At 41.2% G+C, this 20,959-nt stretch overlaps 1 protein-coding gene across 2 annotated transcripts in view; it reads right to left on the bottom strand.

The window, feature by feature from the left end:
* STAU2 (staufen double-stranded RNA binding protein 2) overlaps positions 1-6,814 on the bottom strand; it is a 166,796-nt gene extending 159,982 nt beyond the window's left edge. For both annotated transcript variants that reach the window (XM_084511024.1, XM_084511023.1), the window contains exon 1: positions 6,697-6,814. The gene's annotated coding sequence lies outside the window, so the exon portion shown is untranslated. The remainder of the gene's footprint in view (positions 1-6,696) is intronic.
* Positions 6,815-20,959: the final 14,145 nt, after the last annotated feature.

Raw genomic sequence — 20,959 nt, forward strand, 5'->3', positions numbered from 1 at the left:
CAGCAGAGATCTCAATCCATGTAGTTGCTGATTCAGAATAACTCGGCTTCCCCAGACTGAAGGGAGTTATAAGCTTAACTATTACAGAAAAAAAATACATGAACTGAAACAGTGAATAAAAATTTGGAATTGAATACTTTTGCAGAAAGAGACAGAAATAAAACAAAGGACAGCCTTGGCTAAAAGTGCAACCTGATTCAGTGGTAACATGAAAAGATTCACAATAAAAGGTAACAGCACCTATAGCTGAGTGACACCAGAAAAAGAAATTTGCATACAGGAGGAATGCCAGAACTGCTAGCAACAGCACCCTGACTACATGGAGACAGAGTGGACAGGCTTTGAGCTCCACTTTAAAGGAATGTCTTTCTCACCACTCACTATGCTTTCAGGACTCCTGGGCCATTAACTCCAGCAGGGTGAAGTTAGCTTTTGTGAATCTGGAATCACCCTAAATCAGGGTGAAAGAACAAACTTGAACTTCCAGGGAGCTAACGCTCCTGTTCATTACTGAGCTAAGAATCCTGTTTCTTACCTTCAGAACTAGAATCAAATACATAAAAAACACTTCAAAAGGGAAGAAGGGCCCACTTTTCTAAGATCTCCAAGAGAACACGTGCTTTTTGGTTATATATACATATATATGTGTCTAATGAAGTCTTGCCTCCTGCCAAGAGGAATGCTCCTCATTAGCAAAGGGAAGGAGTGCTCCTAGCCCAAAAGCCGTCCAGCATCTAGGCTGTGATGTGTCAGAAGCAGAAGTTAGGGGAGATGTGCACACCCTGAGCAGTGGAGCAGAGGTCTGCAATCCAATGCAATGGCAGAAACACACAAATCTGAAAAGCAGAACGGGCCCTGGAACTAGAACTGCTTTGGCTGAACAAGTTCAGCTGCAGAGTTCTGCCCTACACTGTCTTTCTGAGGACCTTTTGTGATAGTGAAATGAAGAAAAAAAGGCACAAACTGTACTAAAATATTTGGCTGCCGGAACTGAAAATGCGAGGAAGCTGATAAAGACCCAGGCCATTAGGTATATTAGATTGACACCAGCTGTGTCCCTTGCTCCTCAAGACTATGAGGTGTCTGAGCAAAGGTAAACTGCACAAGGCAGTATTTGCAATGATAGCAAAGAAAGCTATTGCTTAATTTAATGGTCACATAAAAGAGGTGACTCCAAAATGTGCCTCAAAAGCACCTGCTCTGGTGAGTTCCCATTCACAGTAATTCCTAGAGCAGCCAGTTTCAGAAGAGCCCGGTATTACAAACAATAGCTGGAGAAAACTGTTGGATTAGTTCTTCTCCAGGAACCTGGCAAATACCTACGGTTGCCTTCAAGTCCACATTCACAGTGTCCTCATGAATGACAACTCCATCAGACCATGGAAATGGGATCCTCTCCTGGTATCTTCAATGACTTTTCACTTGTTTAATGCTTTGCCTTAGTGATGAAGGCTGTCCAGTTGAAGAAGGGTGAGAGAAGACAGGGTGGGCCATCCTCCCTTTCACAGAGGTCCAATCCCATATATAACCTTATGGATTCACCTAAGAGAGAGTTTAGAGAAGTCCCTGAGGAACCAGGGTGGGCTTTACCTGCCTCCTGATCTAGGACAAGCTTCTCATCCCCCTTCATGAAGGACAGACGGCCTCAATTCCCGCACAGAAGCTGAGAAACCCCCTATTTCATGCAAGACCAGTAAGCATGCTGGACCGAGTTACAGACAAAAAGGGTTTTCATGAAAACCTCTCTGGAGTATTTTTGGTATTCATCAAGATTTCCAGCCTTTCACAACAGTTACAAAAAGAGACGTCTCTTGGGTGTATACTCTTGAGGAAAATTACTCATTGGCAATGTCTTTTTGAGGAACATTGCCACCACAGATGGAAGATGGTTCAAAGCAGGGCAGTTTAAGTACTATCAGATACACAAGACTGAAACCAAAAGCAGAGGAGACATTTACCACATTGGAGAAAGGAAAAAACCCTGCAAGCTAGTATCCAGGACTGAAGGATGATCAGAAGGGAAAAAAATAGAACAAACAAAAATAGGTGATTTTTTCACAAGACCTTTTAGATTACTTCATGTTTTTATCTTGTCTAACATAGCCGGAGTTCCTATAGACTGTTACTTCAGTTCATTATTTGTCTCAGTACAACTGGATATGCTAGAAACTGACCCAACGTTGCCCTGTATCAACTCTGCTATTTCACCTTGGGAATAGCGTGTCTCAGTTTCTTCACTTCAAAACTTATCAGCTGTATGGATGCGTCGTCTGGATGACACAGGAAGAGTTCTCTTTTCCAAAAAGTCAGATAAGCCAGCTGCTTATCTGATCAACTTTAGTTACTGACAACAAGCCACATGTTTACTGTACTGGAATTTCCTTACATTGTCTAACGCCACTTTTCTTAACTGAGTTTATTGTACGAGAAACTGGAAACCATAAACGGATGACAGCTTCAAAAAAAAAAAAGAAATTAGGAATAGCAATAATAGTAACGATTAGATTCCTCATCTTCTGAAGAGCTCTTCTTGTTCCCACAGGTGCCCATTTTCACTGCAAGGAGATTCCCTTGAAAATCCAGTTTCCTACCCTCAAAAACATTTCCTCCAGCCAGGAGGCACACAGCACTAATTCCCTGTTCTTCAAAGCTGGCAAGCAGAGAAATTGGAAGCATGACCAATGTTAGCATGATCCTTTGGAGCTATTCAAGAGAAGATGAGACTGTAAACATATCCTTTGAGTGTGAGGTATTATTGTAAACATCTTTGTAAGCTGCCTTTTTCCAGAAACTAAGGATAGCAGGTTAACCCACACACACTGTAATACTTAGCCACCAGCTATTAGCAGGGCCTTCCCTGAACACCACCTGAAATCTGTGCCCAAATGCTGACTTCCAATTAGTCTAACAAGAATCCCCTTCATCATTTCAATGGTGACTAAATTAGAAGAACATGGGGATACATAAACATACAGGAGTCACAAAATTAAACATTTTGTATGCAAAAAAATATTTACCAGGAAAAATAAATTTCTGATTTTATTTAAGCATCAATAAATTTATTACAGACCAGTCACATACTATATGGGAGCGTACTCGATTACACCAAAATAAAAGATGCAGCGTGACACAGGTGAGCACCCTATAACCCTGGAGCGCAGATCTCACTGCTGGGAAACATTCCAAATGCTGCCAGCTTAAAAACAAACAAAAAGGTGCTGCTGAGGTGAAGAACGAACCAACATTTAACAGCTACAGGCATACATGCGACTTCAGTGTTACACTACTACAGATGGTTTTTCAAAGTTCATTTTTAGAAGTTGTGACAAGCAATTTTTCTCTTCTCAATAGCTTCCAGAACAACGCATGACAAGCCACCTCTCAGATTTTTCCTGAACTCTTGATCTTTTAACACAAACACACTTTGGATAATGCTGATCGTGACTGCTCCCTGACAATGAGCAGACCCGAGCGATCTCTGAGAGCAGAGCCCTTGGCTCACATTATACACTAAATGCTACAAGCAGGTTCCGTTTCTTCTCTTCCCAGGGTCTGCCGCAGACTCCCACCAGCTCTAACTCCCAGATTTACACCATGTATCCTCTTCACTCCCCTGGGCAAAGTTGTCCACCCCGTTCTCCACCCTACCTGTTTCACTGCACCCTGATCTTGTGCTTTATACTCCCCTCAACCAAACCAACCCCCCAGCCTTATCCTTCTGAACTGCTGCTTGTAGATCCGAGGGACACAGCAGCAGTTAATGAACAGCAAGTGGGTGAAAGAGGGGTGGCCGGGTCAGGACCCCCTCATTAGAGCTCCAACAGCCCCAGTGCTTACAGGGATGTATTCGCAAGCCTAACACAGTCAAAGCAGCAGAAGGGATGGCTGAAAGGCGTGAGCACTTGAAAGGGTCTCCTTCCTGCATGGATTCCAGTAACAGTACCCAGAGCAGTTTTAAGAAAGCAACATCTTTCTTTGTTTCTCTTCCTCTTTCGGGAAGAAAGAGAGAAATCAGGAACTGCTGTGAGAAACAAGAGGCTGTAAAGTGATCCAAAAATCAGAAACGCAACGCAATTGGTGCTGGTAGAAGGCAGGGCTAACTTATCTGACAGATCTCGCTGCTGATGAGAGGAAATCAATATAACCAAGGAAGGAAAAGCGAGGCCTTGGTAGCATATTAACTGAAGTCGTGTTCTGAGAGTTATCCTAGAAAGTTGCAGGTTTGAGTCCTCCCCCACCACATCTGTGTGGCCCACGTGAAGAAGCAGATATTTGACTCTCTGATGGGACAAGATCTGTGCAGATGGCTACGTGTATGTATGAAGTATACGCAACTTAGCACTAAAAACCTGCCCACCTTGTAAGGCCTGCTCCCCTGTTACATGATGTTGTAATAGGATGCATTCGGGGCTGCAGGCTCAGACGTAACTGACCTGAGCTTTTCTCTCCTTTTCAAAGACGGACAGATCAATAGCCACGTACTTCAGGCAGGTCAAAGCAAACTATCTAGACAGAGCACGACAGGTGCAGCCTTCCTAGTGCCTGGGGAAGCAGCCTTGGAATCGGAGGACCTGCTCTTACTCGGCCGGTTGTCTAACCTTCCCAAGGTCACTCCTCGTGCCACTTGGCAATTGGAACGCGCAGCATCCGATTCACTTCCCACATTTACACCTACATCAGCCGGGATGTCTGTGGAGTCATGCTCATAACCCTCTGCAGCAGACTCTCAACCCCGGTATTTGCCTCCAAGGAAGGGGCTGATTGAGTTAATTGCTTATTTAAGCTTGGTCAGGTCATTAAAACACCTCTGACAAAGTTTTCCTGCAAGTAAAATTAGGAAGCTCTTTTGCAAACTACTTTCACAACTCAGGATGAAAGATTATTCAAATTCATTATTACTTCGATGTTGTTCTTGGGGAATGAGGTAGCTTGAGCTGGCAACGAGGTATTTGAAGACTTTGGCCTCCGAGCTGCAGTCTGAGCTGAACCCAAACCGGATGACTTCTGCCAAAGCTGAACAACATCACTGAAAAGTTCTCTTTCAAGCAAAGAAAACCTGAATTGCACCTTCCCCTCAAAAACTATGACCAAGCAGCCGGTCGTAGTCCAGCTTCTAGTTGCCAGCAACAGGAATCTCAGCAAACACAGGCAGAAACAGAAATCTTCCTCTCCGGGAGCTTTTCTAGGGCAAAGCTAAGGTTGAGCGATTGGAAGTCAGTACTGGAAATCTCGTGCTGCTGCTGGCTTTTCAGCAAAGAGATTTCATTCAGAGAGCTGTCAGACCTGGCACTGTTTATAGGCAGCGATGTCACAACAAAACCTGTGCAGAACCTCCCTATATTTAGAAAACGGCTTCAATACATTAATATTATTACATGGGTGTCGATCCCTAACCCGGAGTTACTACACAGCTCGGGGAGGCTTCGTGCCTGCACATCTTGACGCCAGCAGTAATAATGTCAGTGAGATAGAGCAACGTGTGCGGTGCAACTCCACCTAGTTACACCAGAGCAATAGCCCTGCTTGTGCCTTACGTTGGGGCAATTCAGGCAGTACTGCTCAACACCGTGAGCGGGGCAAAGAGAGGAGCCACAGCAGCGATACCCCGTCCGTTATTCTGTCTAAGAAACTTTATTAGTACCGAAATAGTTGCATGGGGGACGCCCCGCATGCGGCCCAAGATGCTTGGCATCCTGCGAGCCGGCAGCAGGTGGATGCACTGCTGGGGAGCTGCTGCTTGAGCACTGAGGACTTCGAGGGCCCCGAGCACGAGGGCTGTGGGATTCGTGCCCCAGGAGGGCACGGCCGCCGCGTCCAGGCCCGGCTGCTGGCAGCACCAACTTTTTCCACCCGGAGACCTCGATGGCAGCACGGCCGGCACCGCCTGCCCGGCCTCGGCCTGCCTGACAGCCGCGGGGCTCCCCGGCCCCGCAGCCCCGAGCCTGGGGCCGCCGGGGCAGCCGGTGCCGCCGCCGCTCCGCGCTGCCATCCATTTTGGGAGCGCGGCGCCGCGGGTCCCGCTGCCCAACAAGTTTGGGACCGGGTCCGGAGCGCAGATGGGGGGGCAGAGGCAGGGGAACGGGGCGAGGCGGCGGCCTGGCCGGGCCGGGCTGGGCTCCGTGCAGGGCTCCGTGCCCTTCACACCGGGGGGATCCCCGGGCGGCCGAGGCAGCTCGCAGCCGGCTCTCGGGCAGGCCCGGCGGCCAAACGCAGCCCCCGCCGGGCCGAGCCCAGCCCAGCCCAGCCCAGCCCCACCGCCCGGCCTCGGCGCAGCGGCGGCGGCCCGGCGGGGGCTCCCGCGGGGTCCCCAGCGTTGGGGCGCCCACCTGCGAGCCCCCGGCCCCCCAGGGGCGGCGGCGGCGAGGGCCGTGGGGCGGATGGCGGAGTTGGTGCCTCCTCCTCCTCCTCGTCCTCCGCCGCCGCCCCCCTCCTCCTCCATCCCCGCCGTGGCGCAGCGGCGCCTTCCCGGCCTCGGAGCCCCCGCACCGGGGGAGCGAGGAGGAGGAGAAGGAGGAAGAGGAGAAGGAAGAGGAGCGGGACGGGGCCCCGGCCATCATGGCTGCAGCAGCCCCCTCCCCTTCCTTCCCTTCCTCCCCTCCCTCCCCTCCGGCCGGGTCCCGGCTCCCCCGTCCCGCGCCCCCCCCCCGCACCCCGGGCGGTGCTGCCGGGGCTGGGTCCGGCCCCGTGCCCGGTTACCTGCTTCCCGGGGACGCCTCGGGGACGCCTCCAACATGGGCAAACACTAAAGAGAACTGACCCCGCCGCCGCGGCGGCCGCCGCCGGCCCCAACCACTCCGCCCCCCCCAACGACACCCCTCCTCCTCCTCCTCCTCCTCTTCCTCCTCCTCTTCCTCCCCCTCCTCCTCCTCCTTCCCTCCACCCCCCCCACCCCCGGCCGCCGCCGCCCCCCTCCCGCCGCCTCCTCGCCCCCCGCCCCCGCGGGCTCCCCGCGCCGCCGCCCCGGCCCCGCTCCCCCCCTGCTCCAGCGCCGCGAATGGCCCCGTCCGCCTCCCTTCCCCGGCCCGCAGCGGCGGCGGCAGCGCCTCTAGCGGCGGCCGGCAGCGGGGCTCCGGGGCTCCGCAGCCCCCCGCGGCCCACCCCGGGCACCGCGGGGCCGGCCCCGAGCCCCCCTCACCCCCCCGCCCCGGTTGCGGGGCGAGGCTGAGAGGAGCGGCCCGGGCAGGGCAGCGCCGGCCCCGTTCCCATTCCCGGTCTTTAAACTTGGCAATACGTGGAGGGAGTCCCTGGAAAGCACCGGGTTTTACCACACGGCTGGCAGCAGCCGCCTTAGCCTCGCTCGTGTGCCACAAGACGAGCCGCGAGGTTTTTATTCCATTTTTTGGAAACGGCCTCGCAAGGTTTTACCTGGTTTTTGTTTTTTTTTTTCCTCCCGTTTTCTCTTTGCAGGGACCTGACCCCTACCGGCTGCTGGGTGGAAGGTGGCGTCTGCACCAGGAGCAGCTGCTGCGGGCTCGCTGGAGCCCTGAAGAGCACCACAGCCACCCTCAGTGCACAGGAAATGAAATTAACGGCTTGCAGCGATGCAGGGAGAGGTGAGCAAACACAACACAACAGAGAGACCCTTTTTTTTTTTTTTTTTTTTTTACTTTTTAATTCGTTTTACTCCTCTCCCTCTGCCCGTGCTGTTAACACCACGTTGGTTTCAAACAGGACTCCTCTCCCCTCAGAGGCACAGGTTGGGAGAGGAAGGCAGAAAGTCATAAACGCGACTTGTGTCAACAGTTTGGTTGTGGCAGATCCAGCAGGAGACGTGGCGGAGAGAGGAGGGCAGCTGCTGAGCCTGCTGGGCCTTGCCCCACTACTCTGTGGTGAGAGGCCACAACCCAAGGCCGTGAGGTGCGGAGGTGGAAGCTGGTGCTGCACCACACGAAGCCTCGGCCCCAGGTGGGATGTGCAACCTAAAAGGTTTCCAAACCCTGCAAAGTTGCCACAGCTAGGCTAGACAAAGTCATGGCTCTGGTTCTGCTTCCAACCAACAACACTCCTATGACCATCTTTACCACGATAAAGAATGAAAAACTCAAGTTTTTGGTTTATTTTTCATGAAAAGGGGAAGAATTCTGAGTTAATCAACAAATATACAATTTGGGGTGTAAAAATCTGCTTTCTTGATTGGCTCAAGTACTTTTTTATCCAGTAAGACAAACTAAACACTTTTAAACCCCTGCCAAAGCTAGCTAGAAGCATTAGAACTTGGAGCAATTAATTTAGCTGATTAGCAAGGCTGCAGTAACTAAACTTGCTATGTTTAAAATTAGTAGCATTTTTTTGTGAAATTACTATCTTTTTACTATGCAACTGTATTTTAATGATAGCTTTCAGAGTTAGAACATGAGATGCATCAAAACTAATTTACAAACTAACATACTTACTGAGGATCAGAATGAATCCAAAGTTCACATTTCCTTCAGTGCCTGTTTATGTTATTCCGTGTGAATTTTTTAAAACCCCAACTTGAAACCAAGCAGTGGACTGGTATGACAGCTGGGAGCAAAAGAAGGAACAAGATGTAGCCTGACCGGCTTCCCAAGCACTTACGGTATAATCGCATCTGAATGGCACATCCCCCAGATGTGCTTTGTATAAGTTTGTGTATTACAGACAATAATTTATACACCAAATACACACACTGACACTTAGTGACAGGACTGTGTTGTGAGTAACTAGGTGACAGCAAGGTTTTATTCACACTAACAGAACGCTGCCATGACATAACTTCTTTAAATACACTTCGGGAACACAGCATTTGCTACAACAGTTTTATACATACCCTTTTTTCTGCTGGGGTAGCTTGTCATCCTTCCCTGCTTATTCCTTCATTGTTTAGTTTTCTTAGATTCCTTACCCCTTATTTCATTTAAGAACTGAGCTCAGAAATACACAACATGATACAATTTCTTACGTATTCTTCTCGTATAATGTACTAATGAGCAATAATGCAAATACTTTTCATAAGGCTGCTACAAAAGTTTTTGCACAAGCTCATTTAGAAGATTAATCATGACAATCTATAAGCATTTTTTGTTTTAATTTATGGCAACTTTTTCTTTCTAGTTACTGTTAGTAACTTGAGGAACCCTATATTATAGCATGTACTTAGTGTACCCAGCATAAAAATGCATTCAGTGAATGTCAGCATCAGATTACAAGGGAAGGTTTTTGAACTTCCTGCAATCGATAGATACAGTTGCAACAAGCCTCTAAAATCTCCAGTCTGTGCTATGATTTCAATGTTCAATGCTTTTATAATATTACTAAACAGGTAATAGCTTAGTTTAAAAATACATCTTGAAATACTTATGAACTCATGCATCTCATATCTTAATATACATTCTGTGCCACAAATGGTATATAGCTTAAAGAAAACAAGACAAAAAAGAACATTTTATCCATAAACTTACCATATTTTTATATTTTTTTTTATATACACAGATGAGTTCTGGATCTATTTTTTTCCAGGTATAAAGTAAAGGATTACGTATTTTATCATCTCTGAGATCCCATGATAGTTGTTCACATACATAAAGTTCCAATCACGTAAGAGAAACTTAATAAACAGCAAAACACTACATACATTGCATTACCAGTTGTTGTTTGGATTTACTATACCTTTCTGATTTTTTTTTTCCCTTTCCACTCAGTACCTTCAGTACAAACAGATTAATAGAAATTAAAATAATCTCACTTTTTGAAGGTAAGAGATGCAGTTTGTATATACGTATCTGCTCTACTCTGTGTACAATGGGAGTGCCCTGACTTGCGCAACATTTTAGCTTCAGTAGGTAAATTCTGAATAGGTGTGATTAATTCAGTATGCTATTTGACAACAAGAGGAAGAAAAAAAAAAAAAAAAGAAAACCTAACACCTGTAAATGCCTGCACAAATGCCTAACTGGGGGAAAGGGTATAAACATGTTCTGTTTGGTCTGTAAATATGAGCAAAGGGTATTTGAGGACAGCTGGCCTTGTTACTTCTAAGCTCAGATTCAGAAAGAACAAATTGGCACTTTCAAACTGACTTGCAAAATAATTTTTTTTACTGATATTATTAGAATACTGTGGGTTTTCTTTAAGTCATCAAGAAACAAATTTCTACCCCTCAATATAACCCTGGTGCACCCAGGAAAGCCCGCTCTTACTTACAGTGATGTAGTCAACAAGGAGGAATTTGACAGAGCCACAGAAGCAGGAGCCTGCTTTCAATCCATATATAAAAAACAGTAAAACTGGTTGGAGGGGACCTCTGGATGTCACCCGCCCTACAACCTCCTTAACCCCTCAAAGTACAGATGGCTTTAAAGCTGGATCTGACTTTGAATTTAGCAGGTTTAGCTCAGGGCCTCATCCAGTTTAATTCTGAAAATGTCCAAGGATGGAGAATTTACACAACTCCTCCTGGCCACCTGTTCCAGGGTTTGATAAAAAGTTCTTTTAATTCTACTTTTTAAATGTGTATTAATGAGCTTAGATTATATTTTTATATCGAAGTTAAGATAGTAATTAAGCTAATACAGAGTGCTCATAATATATCAATGGGATGTTGATGCTTTATATTAGTCAGAGTCATTTATCTGAATTAAAGACTCTTAATATCTTAGAAGAATGGGCCACTTGAATTTTTAATTATTTTTTTTTTCCACAATAAGTAAAACTTCTTAGCACAGCAAAAGTCAAGTGTTTTGGATTCTATTTGATTAAAACCCAGGATTATTAACAAACCTAAATCTAATGAAACTCTTGTTCTTGCCAGATACAGGTGCAGGACTATGAAAGCAGACCACTATGAAAGTTGGAGGACAATGTATGTTATAAGTGACTAAAACCATTTAACATCTTCTGTAGTACACAAAATGAGAGACATGAACAAAGCAAGATACAACTATAAAATTTACAAGTAAATATTATACAGAGCTTTCTCAGCTAACAGAAACCATTTATTCTCTATACTCCAGTAAAGATTTGTGAGCACCAAATTTTAACAACTCACATACTCTTTCATGATTCACATCTAAAATGCAAGTTCCCTACTAAAGCAGATGAATCACGTAATCACTTCGAAAATCAAAATGAAGTGAACTTGTGTTTGTCAGCATATATTCAGCTTTTTCTATGACTTCAAATTAACACTAGTGCTCAGTATGCTGGGCAAGCACAAGGTCCTTATCTCCTCTAGCAAACATCATTACTCTAAAACACACCAACAAGGTGAACCCAACCAAACTGATTTGCTGATTTTGCAACTTGACATCAAAGTATGAAAATCAGTTCTTCGTTTGTTGGCCCAATGACCCAAATTCTGATTGCTGTGCAGGTAGAATTGTATTTCCCTGTAATTATTTGCTTCTATTACTCTCATACATCAATGCTGTAAATAGTAAGACCTTGCCCACATAAAAACTTCATCCTTTTAATAATGCTAGTGAAATTTAAAAATTTTACTGGCAAATTATTTAGCACTTAGTAGTAATTGTACTTACACATTAAGAAAACTTCACATTATTCATTATCCTAGTTCATTTATCCAAAGCTCCATGAAAGTGAGGTCTAAATCTCTGCTTTGAACTTGTACATTTAATTTGTTTTGGGTTATAAAGACATGACTGCTTTTGTGTCAGCTGTTTCCATCATCACACATCTTCATAATTTATTTTCTACACAGAGAACTTTAAGAACTTAACATACAGTCATCCCGCCTTCTTACAACTAGAATTTGTAAGTATTTCTTATGTTTTCCCAGATTTACAAAACACTTGGTTTGGATTACCCCTGTAAAACAATCATTGTATAGCTTTAAAAGACAGATAATTCAAGCCAATCATTTCTTTCAAATTTCCTTACTATAGGCAATGTAGACAGATGTAACTACAGTTTGACGAATTACTGAGAATAATAGAGAACCACCAACCTGAAGATCATGGTGCCTCAGTTTTCGATTACAAATTAGCCCACTTCTGAGTTGCAAGGCTTTGCTACCTTGTGAGAACACATTAGCTTTACACAGAACAAAGTATGGGAAAGCTGAAGCGTAATCACAGGCCAAAGCAGCAATAGATTCTGTAAGATTAAACAGGAATGTTTACAAGCTTTTTGTTTTATATTACTGATAGCATTCTGACTATATAAAGAAGTGTTCAAACAAGTTCAGACCTGATGCTGTTTTCATTGACAGTGTTGCAAGAGAGCATCGCGCCCATCTTGAGATGCTTTAGATTCTGATTAGCGCCTCTCACCGCAGCAGCAGATCATAGCAGCACCCTTCACTCACAAAGCTTCACCACCAGCAGCACTCATCTGTCCGTATGCCAGCGTCCACACCAGGCACATTTATTGTGCTGGTGCCAGGGTGCATTTGACATGTTTCCTAAGTCATAGACTTCAACAGACCAGGCCGCATTAAAAAAAAAAAAAAAAAAAAAAAAAAATGGGATCAGGCCTTTTTAAATCTTGAAGTTCAGGCCAGGACAGTGTTGGACATGAAAATTAAGTATTTCATTCACTGCCAAACATATTCTTGTATTAGCAATAAATTTACCCTAATGTATTTAAGTAGATGAAAAAGATCACAGCTAGTCTGGACAGAATTGTATCAGTAGAAAGGTGCTTTCCATGCTGCACAGTTTGTTTGCTTTTCCATCCAGCTATGTAAGGTAAACTGATACAAAATGTATTGCATACTACATTAACAATTTTAGCTACTTTGCTATGGTATGGATTATAAGACAAACAAAGCCTAACCATTCAAAAATACTCCTTTTACCACAAGACAGTGAATGAACTGCAAATACAAATCCTTTTCAGTTTGCTGCAAGTGACATTAAACCATTCTCTAGAATTAAAAAGAAATGACTTAAGGCAATTGGACAAGATTATAAAATTATACAGTAATTTAAACCTACAGTAAATGAGTAGGTTTTAAAAAGACTTTTGGAACAAGGACTGTCTTAGTCATATATGAAGTCATGCAGTAAGCAGAAAAGAGAAAGAAATCTTCTGTACACAGCATTAAGGAGACATACAGAAAAAGGGTTGATATAGAGGGTTTATCACAGTCAATAAGACAACAATAAAGCAAAGTTATTGGCTACATGCATTTGTAACCATTAAGTGATATCATGAATGGAAAAAATAAATGCAAGGACAACAAGGAAGCATTGCAAATCAAATGATGTTTTGTTTTTAGTTGATTATTGATACCTTTAGTTTTTCATTAATGCTACTTCCTGGCAGCATACAGCAGCTTCAGTCTCAGCTTGCCTGTTTCTTTTGTTGTTGTTGCTTTTGTTTTGTATGTTTGTTTTAAGGGACAGCTCTTAAAACAACTCAGTGCCTGCCACTTTTAGGGATGACAGCAACATACAGCTTCAAAACATGCCAAGCATTACTGAATAAACAGTAATACATAAGTTAAAAATACAAAGTCTAAGCATTTACACCTATATCATATAATTTAACTATTCAGTTTCACCTACAAAGTAGCCATATCATGCCAGAATTTTGCCATGTTATAGGAACTAATGCTGTAACTTTTCCGTAGGACAACAGTGAATTAATATTATGACAATGTACTTTGAAAAGACAGAAAAATAGTATTGGAAGAATAGTATTTGTTAGATAAAGTTAGTTAAAGCTGTTCGTCTTCAAAACATTCCTTAGCATAACATTCAAATCCTGTCAAAATGAAGTCTCCAACCCTCAGTAAAGGTTTTTTGGGGCTGCTAATAGAATTATAAATTACATATCCATAAGCTCCACAGCAAGATTTTTTTAATTTTAGAGTTTGGATTACTGGAAATAAGGAAACACAAATATTCTCATGTATGTCAGACAAGAAGAGCAGGACTAAATTCTGTTGCTATACGAAGAAATAATAGCATTGACAGCAGTTCAAACTTTATTTTTTCTATGAACAGTACAACATTCTCCCATTAAGAAAAAAATCTTAGCGTGCACTGTCACCAAATCATCAGTTTGCAATTATGTGCTATCAGGGTAATGGCAATTTGTGGGTTACAGGAGTTCCACTATATATTAAAAATTGACAGGAATGCATTAATTGGATGTTTCTATACTAAAATGCTGCTGTACAGCACTCAACTTAGCCAGACCTTTCTCACCCATTAAGTAATTAACCAAAAACACCAAAAGTGCTTGTTCTGTGATTATTGAACCTAGATGAGTTTGACAATTTAAGCAAAAGTAGAATTCCACATAATTTGTGGAGTTCAGTGTTCACTTAACAAAATAGTACCAATCTACATGAGCAGAAGTTAAAAATGCTTAAAAGGGAGCATCTATGCCTTCACGGTTGTTAGCAAAATCACCCCATGTCTGAAAATGTTTTTATCCTTCAAAGCCATATAAGACAAACCATAAGCAAGCTATAATGCACTGCATCTTTACAGATCAATGAACAGCATCCCAAGATTTTCAAGTATTTTTTTTCACTGCACATAGTTCACATTGAAATTAATTAAATTATTGTTTGTATATATACACACACACATTAAAAAAAAAAAAAAGAAAAAGTTAAAAGACATCTTGTATAGTGAAAAACAAACTTGGAGGGAGACAGCCCTTAAGTTTCTACTTCAAGACACCAGCTAGCAAACTCTCACTTTCCTCAGATTCTTTTTGATGCATTATTTTTACTTTTAAGAAAACAAAGAACGGAAATGTAGAAGTTGACAGAAAGCCATACTTCCAAAGAAAATGAAAAGTCCATAATAAATACAGTAAAATATAACATACATATCAAGATGGAAATACACAAAAATCAACTCAGATTAATGCATGGCCTAAGCAAGACTTCTAAAGTATCTTTTAGCACGTGCCTGCACGTAAAACTATCGTGGAGATCATAACAAGAAATAAAGCTCTAAGCTGGAAAGCAACCAAGTTGTAGCATAAACGATACAGCAAGATTCCTTTTCCAGAGGCCAAATTCAGCAATAATGTTTTGTAAATATAAGAAAGAAAAAAATCAGGTAAATGCTTTGTATTGAGACAGACTCCTAAGAGCAGCAGGACACTTACTCAAAATCAAGCAAAGGTGTATAATGGCTTTCTATGCACTTCAAGGCAGTTATCTCACCACAAAACAGTATGGCTTATATGAAGTTTAGCAGAAGTTTTCCCATTAAATCTTTAATTTACTCTAAAGAGAGCCCTCAAGTGACTGAACCCTGTAGGGTTTGTCGATGCTTCAGGCTGGGCTGGCTGGCACAAGGCAACCCTTGTCATACTTACCAGGTACATCCAATACCGTATATAAAAATTTTAGTAGAAATCTTTCAGCAACATCTAAAGTATATTGCACGCTACCGTCTCTAAGGTAAGGAAATTTGCTTTCAGGATAAAACAAATTCACATAGCATCCAAGTGGTAAACCATTAAAATCTTTCAGAAAGTGTTACACAGAAATGAACTTAAGAAAAATTACAAAGTAGCTGATGTGGATAGTACAAACATATCTAGATGAGTATAAAAACTCTTTGCAGAATTTGTGCGGTTCTTATGAAAAAGGATCACAAGCTTTTCTATATAGTATTTCCTGTCAACACCTGGGATACCAGAAAGACACTAGTGATGTCCAGATAATGATTTGTCTACTCAAACAGACTAAATAAAGAAAGGAAGCAAACAGAACTTGCAGAATTACAAAAACACATAGCAACAGATCTATTTTTCATCTGCAAGACTTCAGAATCTCTCTCCTGTCTAGCATAGCATGATTTTTTTTTTTTGGCTCAAAGTTTGCTAGGATTTCTGCAGAAATTACTGCAAAGGCAAAAAGAAACCTATTACTTCTGCTCACGTAGAAGGTTATCCATCCTTTGAGTCATGGCTTGCTTGGACCAATGGTTTTTCTTAGTTGAGCATATCCTGGCAAACTCTGATACTGGTTTTCCAACACCGATTTGTTTGACATCAATCAGAAGTTTAAAATCTCTGGCCTTTCCTTCAGTTGCATCATTATCACAGTTGTCTTGCATCTGCCCTTGAAGAGCTTCACTACACGAGGTTTACAGCTTGGTGCAATTACTGACGTCCTCTTCAAAAAAACCTTATAACCACCACCAGCCACCACCAATTCCTTAAGAATCTTTAGAAATCCATCAAAATTGATCTTCAAGAACAGGTTCTTCCACCCCTCCCAACCTCCTTTGCAAGTACAGCTTCTTTCCACATGGCATCCCTACTCTTCACTAATCAACACAACTCACAGGAGTATGTGGAGATCAATCACAACACAGGATTGTCTGGACTATTACTTGAAGACACCAAAGCCACCCATTACCCAGCACAATGCTTAAAATGGGAATTGCTGCTTGGAGGTCATGATAATGCACAGATAGGAAACAGACTAAAAAAAGCCCAAAACTCAGTGTGAAAAAAACACTTTAGAGTGAGATGCCCCCATCTTCTTTTTTCCCTGTAAATTCAAATAGTGTTGCAAATCAAGACTTCAGGTTAGGTATGCTCTAAATCATTCTTACAGATCTTTGTCTCATTTGCCTAGTGATGTCTATTTCCTCTACTACTACTTTCAAAATACTAATCTTCAATAAATTACCTACATTCAATAAAAACGTGTACTTTATCTCATGCACACAAAATACGGGTACGAACTTGTTCTGTAGACACATGAACAGTTTAGAGGGAAAGAGAAGGAAGGGCTCTTCCTATGCAACCAATGAGAGTTCACTCTATTCCCCTTCACCAGTCAGAATGACAGCTACCATTCTTTACTGACCCTTAAACTTTTTACTAACCTGGTATAAATAATAAAATACAGATGAAAGCCAGCATATTCCATCTGCCTTTTGAACACGAACTTCAGAGGAAGGGGTGAAATGAGAAACAGCCTGGACTCATCTCAAAAACCACCTACCTCAGTGCAAGAGTCCTGCCCTCCAGTACAAATCTGGCAAGCTGCTGACCATGCATTAGCTATCTCAGCCCTTTTGGCTAGCAGTTCTACCTAATCCAATGACAACAAGCTGAACATAATTATTCTTTCCTTTTCTAAAAAAACACGTCTGAAATAAAAGCAAGCATAAAGATATAAATTATGGATCAAGAGTTGAGATAATCGTAAGCCGAAACATGAGCTTTCAAGTATTCTGGAATGGATCTGCACCAGAAGTGCTGAGGACTTTTTTTTTTTTTTTTTTTAAAAAAAAAAGCAATAGTAAAAAATAATAAAAAAAAATAATAAAAAAGAATCAATGCTAGCAGCCTCGATATAAAAAAAAAAGTGGGGCTCATGTGCACAGATACTAAAGACATCTAAACGGAGAGGTAATAAGGTAATAGACAACTTGAAAGCTCTGGAACACCTTTAGGGTTTTTACTATAAAAGAGAGTTAAAACAGACAGAAAGAATATCCTCCAGCAAAGATGGCCATAGTCCAAACCTCCAGCTCTCAGGATTCTCAGAGCACATAACTCAGCTTCTCCATAGAATCACAGAATTTTCTAGGCTGGAAGAGACCTCAAGGTCATCGAGTCCAACCTCTGACCTAACGCTAACAGTCCCCAGTAAACCATTTCCCTAAGCTCCATAAAACAAAGCTTCTAGTACTTTACACCATGCAGAAGTCTAAAGATACGAATCAGATTTCAGTCACTACCTTCCAATGCCCAACTGCACAATCCTTTCAGTTTCTTGTATTATCTCCAAATTTCTTGATCATGCAGCAAACTGATTCAATTTGCTTAGAAGAAAGATTTTCACTTTTTCTTCTCAGCTCAGTTTCTGACTTAACATCTACCAAATCATCTCAGCACAACATGGACAAAGGTAGGTGCAAGGTAGAACATGAAGCTGGAAAGGAAAGAGGAGTACAAAGTCTTCCTTTTTAGTAGCAGTAAACTGAGACACCGAACGGCTGTAACCCTGCTCTTTTCATCTGTAAGGATGAAACACTATGCCCTGGACAACTGCATTAACATCCTCCAGACAGTACTGTAGTCTGGGAAGAGAAAGGGCCCAGAACATTCATCTGAACAGATTTAACCCTGACCTGCTTGGCAGACCACACTCCAAAGTGCTCCAACAAATATGTTCCCAGCTGCTGAAGAAAAGACAGAAGTTTAAAGGTCCTACCGTGGAGCTTTTAAAGACAAGAAAACATACCAGCACAAGTCAAGCAACCATCATTAGTGTTACAAAACTCCTTAAAAACCCTCAAACACTAATTTTAAAAAGTAGTTAAAACGTGGGGAAAAATATGGCAAGTGAATAAAATATCCTGCATTGTTTTTATCAGTAGAATTAAATAGAGTGGCTAAATATTTTTGATTTTTTATTTCTGAATTATGTTTTAATGAATTAAAAGAAAGGCTCATACTTCTACTCTTTCGATTTTTTTTTAAGATATTTATGAGCCCGATGGTCTGGAAAGCTTGGGTAAGTCCTGGAAACAATAGGCCAACAAGTACCTGCATTATAAACCAAAACCTAAATCAACGTTCCCATCCTTCTGGGTAGCTGGAAGATGGAAACTTTTCATGACAGACATTTGCCTAATCTGTTCTTTAAAAGTTACTGGCATGGGAAATTTATGGTCTCTTTAGACTTTATCTTTAAAGCCTTAGATATTAACTATGCTTGGCTAGACTTTCAAATAAAGTAATAACTAAAAATCGAACATCCAGATGAGGATACTGCAACATGTATGCATTAAAACTTTTTTTTTTTTTTTTTTTAACAGTTTTTTCAGGTATCAAGGTGGTGTCTTTTTCCAAAACAGAAGCCATCCTATCTTGAAGAAAACACACATTCCAAGAAGACTTATTACCTGGTAATTTAGTACATCTTAAGTTTTTGTTTGTTTGTTTTTAAAGACACCATTTTCTTCAGCTGTACAACAGATATCCTCTGGAGAAAAGAGAAGACATCTCAGTACTATACACTTCCCTCTCTGGATATCCATCACAGCTTTAAGGAACTACTGGCAGCTTTGTCTCATGAGTAGCTAAATGTAATGAACTTCTGCATTCCACCATGAAAAGGTCCACACGTATTTCCATTCAAGGGTAGTAATCTATTTTAAAACAAGAATTTATTGTGTTATAGTATAAAGACACTAAACACGAAACAAAGTGTTTAACAACATCAACATTGACACAAAATAAAAGCAAGAACATTTCAAGCCAATTCTGTAACCATTTGATGTAAGAAATTCCAAGTGAAAGTTACATACACAGGGTCACCCTACAGAAAGGATGGCACCACCTTCATCTAATTTAAGCCCCTTCTCAGGGCATCATAGTATTGTCAGAATAGTTGCATTATTTTGAGGGCTTGAGTGGTATATAGGTTTTGTCCTTGCCCTCTGTATATAGATGAACTTACCAACACATCTACGAGAGAACCAATGGCTGCATTTCTACTGTAAACTAAAAGACTTGAGGTAATTTCTCTTCTAAACTATCTTGGATTTCTGCTTCTCTATTATAGAGGGTTTCATAAAATTAAAGAGCAGCATAAATTTGGTTTACTTCATCGTAGTCCACACAATAGCATAGGTCAATAAAACATAAAATGCTTTGCATTACAACGGAGATCTTCAACAACATACATACAGTAATAAAGCTTCTCTGAAACCACGTATTGTACTAGGGCAATCCAACATATGAAAAGATGTGTGTATCTGAGAAGATGCACTTGAACCAGTTCTTCGGACACATTACCTTGTGTCACAATCAGGTCTCTTCATTGTGGACTATTTGATAGGATCCATTATATGAACCAGCTGTATGAAAATACATGAATTTCTCAAAGATGCAACAATCTTTTCAATCAATAATACAGAGCAGCTAACATGAACATACAGATTAAGTATTCAGATTACTGCTCTTTCGTAAGAACCATTTTCAAAAATAACTGATTTGATTAACTTAAAACAATAAAATTTAGCTAAACAAGAAGTTAGGAGCACAACTATTTCATTTTCTTAAAATGATTATTTTTGGCTCTTAAAAGAATCTGAATTCTATGTTTTAAAGGCTCACTGTGAAAGTACATATACACATCAAATTTATATCCAAAGCTAGATTTTACCATCGAGTTTTAAAGGCCAAGAAATATTTTCAATACAGTAGAAAAAATAGCAGTTCCTGAAGAATATTGTAGCCTTACTTCACAGACAATATCGATAATTAAATTGCTGTACAAAATACTTCTCTAGAGTAAATCCATTTGACCTCTATCTACCCTGAGTTATGTATCTATGTTTTTTAAAAATGTTTTAAACATTAGGTAACAGAGAAGTATGTACAAGGCTATAAAATTTGTCAGTTATTATACAGCAGTAAAAAAAAAATAATCATCATTATCAGCCAAATTTTTGTTTGTTATTGTAGTTACTCATTCTGGGTTGTTTCATTGTTGTTTTTCTGTTTTGTTTTTGTTTTTTTTTTTTAAATCAAGTAGATACTTGTTTAGACATTCACGTATTGACCACTTTATTTTTATTTTTTGAGTGCAACAATAAGGCAACAGTAAAAAAAAAAAAGTCATAGAAATTTTGCATACGTCGTAAAGGTATTACGTTTATAAAAGTGCTTCCTAAAAAGACAACCTAATTGCAGTATCAAAATATTACAGAGTGGTGAGAACAACTATTTATTATTTCAATAAATGTTGCTCCATAGAAAAAACGTTAATCTGGTTTTAGGCTTTTTCATCTTTTTTTGGTGAAGTAAAAGCCTGGAAAAAAAAAGAAAAAAAAAAAAAAAAAAACACAGTATGGCTGCGTGGGACAAGCAAGTTTAAGAAAATATATTTTAGTCTAAACTTAAATAAGAAGGTCCACACTTTTTTGTCAAAACATTAAGCCTCTGTCAAAAATGTATTTTTTTTTTCTTTTTATAGTACAGGATTAAAAGACAAGATGATGCTTACAAGGTAAAGAAATAATTTACATGAAAA

Source organism: Aythya ferina, assembly GCF_964211825.1.
Source record: "Aythya ferina genome assembly, chromosome: 2".
Taxonomy (NCBI): domain Eukaryota; kingdom Metazoa; phylum Chordata; class Aves; order Anseriformes; family Anatidae; genus Aythya; species Aythya ferina.